General features: G+C 52.7%; 1 non-coding gene across 1 annotated transcript; it reads right to left on the bottom strand.

Moving 5' to 3' along the window:
* Nucleotides 1–694: 694 nt before the first annotated feature.
* Nucleotides 695–2,619, bottom strand: LOC118648391. The gene has a single exon (XR_004965274.1). It is a non-coding gene; the product is annotated as a small subunit ribosomal RNA (ribosomal RNA).
* Nucleotides 2,620–5,000: the final 2,381 nt, after the last annotated feature.

Genomic DNA, 5,000 nt, shown 5'->3' with positions numbered 1-5,000 from the left:
CGACGCCGAGAGCCGGGGCGAAAGTCTTTGAAAAACCATCGGGCGGGAGCGCGACGCGCTCGCCCCTCTAGCGCGCCAAAACGGCACACCGCTCTGCGCGCGTAGCGCGCGCGGCGGCGGGCACGTCTCCTGCGCGCTCTCAGGTTACCACCGGTAGGCGCGCGCGCGACGGCGCGGCCTCGCTCCTGTATCGCTCGCCTCGTGCGTACGCGAAGGCACAATGGTCGCCTCCTCTCTCTCTTCTACGCGACAACGGGACGACACGTCCCGAGGGGGAGAAAGAGAATTTGGCCCCAAAGCGTTCGCGCTCCGACGCGACAACGGCACGCGCGCACACCTCACCTCGGTGTTGCGCGCGTCGTGGTATCCCCGCGTCGTATCGCAACAAATGTTATTCGGCGGCGTGTGCGCCGATCTCTCGATCGACCGTCCCGCGTTCGCGCGACTTGCGCGGCGCAGAGGCGAGAGAGTCTCGGCGGCACAGCCGAGCCGCGAGTGGTAGCGCCGCCCGAGGGCGCGCGCGCGCGCGCAAGCGCGCGCGCGCGCCAACGACGCTCCTCTCGTACTACCGTCAATTCCATTTCTCCAATTTGTCCTCTCCCCATTCTTTACTCCAGTCGCCGACCCGGCCCGCGCCGCGCTTACCCCTAAGGGGCAAGAAGCGGTGAGCAAGGGGGACCTCCGTTAATAACGTTAATGATCCTTCCGCAGGTTCACCTACGGAAACCTTGTTACGACTTTACTTCCTCTAAATGATCAAGTTTGGTCATCTTCCCGGCAACATCGGCAATTGCCGACGCATTGCCGCGCACCAGGTCCCGCAGACCTCACTAAATCATTCAATCGGTAGTAGCGGACGGGCGTGTGTACAAAGGGCAGGGACGTATCAACGCGAGCTTATGACCGCGCTTACTGACGGAATTCCCTCGTTCATGGGGAACAATTGCAAGCCCCCAATCCCTAGCACGAAGGAGGTTCAGCGGGTTACCCGGGCCTTTCGGCCAGGGAACACACGCTGATTCCTTCAGTGTAGCGCGCGTGCGGCCCAGAACATCTAAGGGCATCACAGACCTGTTATTGCTCAATCTCGTGCGGCTAGAAGCCGCCTGTCCCTCTAAGAAGATTTGTTTGTACGTTGGTAGTAAAAACCCGCCGGCCGAAGCCGGGGGCCTTCAAGATACCATAAGGTACGCCTATTTAGCAGGCTAGAGTCTCGTTCGTTATCGGAATTAACCAGACAAATCGCTCCACCAACTAAGAACGGCCATGCACCACCACCCACCGAATCAAGAAAGAGCTATCAATCTGTCAATCCTTCCGGTGTCTGGGCCTGGTGAGGTTTCCCGTGTTGAGTCAAATTAAGCCGCAGGCTCCACTCCTGGTGGTGCCCTTCCGTCAATTCCTTTAAGTTTCAGCTTTGCAACCATACTTCCCCCGGAACCCAAAAGCTTTGGTTTCCCGGAAGCTGCCCGCCGAGTCATCGGAGGAACTTCGGCGGATCGCTAGCTGGCATCGTTTATGGTTAGAACTAGGGCGGTATCTGATCGCCTTCGAACCTCTAACTTTCGTTCTTGATTAATGAAAACATTTTTGGCAAATGCTTTCGCTTCTGTCCGTCTTGCGACGATCCAAGAATTTCACCTCTAACGTCGCAATACGAATGCCCCCATCTGTCCCTATTAATCATTACCTCGGGGTTCCGAAAACCAACAAAATAGAACCGAGGTCCTATTCCATTATTCCATGCACGCAGTATTCAGGCGAGGATAGCCTGCTTTAAGCACTCTAATTTGTTCAAAGTAAACGTACCGGCCCGACTCGACACTCAGTAAAGAGCACCGCGACGGGATATTAGTTGGGCCGCCCCTCGCGAGGCTAAGCCCACCGGTAGGACGTCCCACATCACGCCAGTTAGACACCGCGAGCGGTGAACCGACGGTGTGCGACACAGATTCAACTACGAGCTTTTTAACCGCAACAACTTTAATATACGCTATTGGAGCTGGAATTACCGCGGCTGCTGGCACCAGACTTGCCCTCCAATGGATCCTCGTTAAAGGATTTAAAGTGTACTCATTCCGATTACGGGGCCTCGGATGAGTCCCGTATCGTTATTTTTCGTCACTACCTCCCCGTGCCGGGAGTGGGTAATTTGCGCGCCTGCTGCCTTCCTTGGATGTGGTAGCCGTTTCTCAGGCTCCCTCTCCGGAATCGAACCCTGATTCCCCGTTACCCGTTACAACCATGGTAGGCGCAGAACCTACCATCGACAGTTGATAAGGCAGACATTTGAAAGATGCGTCGCCGGTGCTAGGACCGTGCGATCAGCACAAAGTTATTCAGAGTCACCAAAGTAAACGGTGGACGCAACGGAGACCGCGCGCCACCGATTGGTTTTGATCTAATAAAAGCGTCCCTTCCATCACTGGTCGGGACTCTGTTTTGCATGTATTAGCTCTAGAATTACCACAGTTATCCAAGTAAATGTTGGTACAATCTAATGAACCATAACTGATTTAATGAGCCATTCGCGGTTTCACCTTAATTCGGCATGCACTGAGACATGCATGGCTTAATCTTTGAGACAAGCATATGACTACTGGCAGGATCAACCAGGGCGAGCGAGCGAGCGAGCGAGCGGGCGGGCGGGCGAAAGCTTCGCCATCGCTGCTGCTCGGAGGTGTCGTTACTCCGCCGCCGGCGTCTTGCGAGCCGGTCGGCGACACTCTCTCATTTTTCTCTTCTGTCGTTACACTTCTTCTGTCAATTTCATTTCGTGTCATTTCAAGTTTTCTCATTCTCCCATATACGAACGGCGTGTGTAAAGCGCCGTTCAGCCCCGACGTTAGATCGACTGTGCGCGATGCACATCGGTCATCTCGGAACCTTGCGTTTGAATATAATTTCGCTACGGTGTACAAGTAAGCGGGAAGAGAGAGCGGCGCGAGACCGCTCACCTTCCGCCACTAGTCTCCGTGGAGTTGATGTTCGGTAAGCGCGACGATGCGTCCGGACACGTTCGTCTAAGAACGCGGGACGATCGCGCGGCCAACACTACGTGTGCGCGCCACATAAGAGCCATTCGGTCTTGCGACACCGACTCGTGGCAATGCTGTGTTTGAAAAATGTGCGTTGCGTACCTGAAAAAAGAAACGGAAGGGAAAAAGTGCCAGCGCGCTCTGTACGTAAGGGCTCGAGCGTGTACGGCTTCGTCGCCGTCGTCGTCGACGTCGCCGCCGCCCCGGAGCACCCCGCTTCGAGAGTCGAGTATCGACGAGGTGACGCATAGTCGCCCGCGATACGATCAAATCATGGTCCGTGTTTCACCATTTGACGTTCCGAGCTTCGGGAGACTCTTACGGAACGCACGAGACGCGAAGGACGCGCTCGTTCGTGTCGCTCGGCTCGCCGAGCGCACCGCACCTCTTATAATACCCAACCGTGCGGCCAGGCGGTCGGCGACGCACGGTGAATAGCACGGCGGTATACGGGCGAAGCGGCCGAGATCTCGACGCCCGAGGGACTTAGCCGCTCGGGAGCGGCGAGCACGGTCGTTACCTCCGGTCTCGGTCGACTCGCGAAGGCCTTCGGGACTGTAGCCGAAGACGCGACGCAGAGTCGCCCGCGATACGATCACAAATCATTGTTCCGTGTTTCACATTTAACGTTTCGAGCCTCGGGATACTCGTACGGAACGCACGAGACGCGAAAGACGCGCTCGAACCATCGTCCCTGTCGCTCGACTCGTCGAGCGCACCGCACCTCTTATAATACCCAACCGGCCGGCCAGGCGGTCGGCGACGCACGGTGAATAGCACGGCGGTATACGGGCGAAACGGGCGAGATCTCGACGCCCGAGGGACTTAGCCGCTCGGGCGCGGCGAGCACGGTCGTTACCTCCGGCGGCGCTCGGGACGTCGGAGGTACCTCCGGTCCCGCTCGACGTCGTCGGTGCCTCCGGCCTCGTTCGGGCGCCGACGATACCTCCGGCCGCGCTCGCGGTCGTCGCCTCCGGCCCCGCTCGACGCCGTCGTTACCTCCGGCCGAGTCCTACGGTCAGCCTCGGCCTGATATATATACATACATACATACATACATACATACATACATACATACATACATGCATGCATGCATGCATGCATACATACATACATACATACATACATACATACATACATACATACATACATACATATATATATATATATATATATATATATATATATATATATATGTATATATATAAGATTGCGCTATTACGTTTAATTCTCATCTCGCTTACTTTCGACATTTTGTCGAAAATGACTAACGGAAAATAAGTCGTCTCGCTCATTCTGCCTCTGACTACCGTACGTTACACAATTGTCTCTAGCGCTTTGTCGAATACTCTGTGTGTTGTTGCTCCTTTTAATATTGTGTTTTAAGATCTGCTATTAACATAAAATATAAGTTTACAGTTTTCTGCAATACGCATACCAGTTTATGTTATTCGTAACGACGGTTTCCGTCGTTTTTAATCTTATAAATTTATTTTAATATGAAAACCGACTTACGAAAATATTTCATTATTTTTCATTTTATTATTAATTTGATTACACTATTGATTGGTTTACGTTTTTATTTATTATGACATAATTTGATACGCAATGAGCTGTTTTATGGTTGTTCAATGGTCATCTTGTTCAACTGTTTAATTATATTTTCGTGTCCATCCTTTCATTCATGTTTTAAGTTCATACATATTGGTAATGTATTATGACTGAAGATGACTAAGTATAGTCGAAACGTTTCTCCAACACAGTGCTATTAGTCGCGTTTATAATTATATAATGTTTACCTAATTAATTATAATGCTATTGAGAAAATTTGCCTTGGCTGTTTATCATATTATTTTTGCTTAGCATTAACGAGCCCTTTATAATTGTTTGTATTGTCGCTTACCTTCGCTACTTACTCGACTCCGACGACGTTATCCGGCTCGCCGTCGTCGATCGCCTACC

The sequence above is a fragment of the Monomorium pharaonis genome, unplaced genomic scaffold, assembly GCF_013373865.1.
Source record: "Monomorium pharaonis isolate MP-MQ-018 unplaced genomic scaffold, ASM1337386v2 scaffold_413, whole genome shotgun sequence".
In the NCBI taxonomy this organism is placed as follows: domain Eukaryota; kingdom Metazoa; phylum Arthropoda; class Insecta; order Hymenoptera; family Formicidae; genus Monomorium; species Monomorium pharaonis.
Note: the sequence above shows the minus strand (reverse complement) of the source record. Positions and strands in the feature narration are given on the sequence as shown.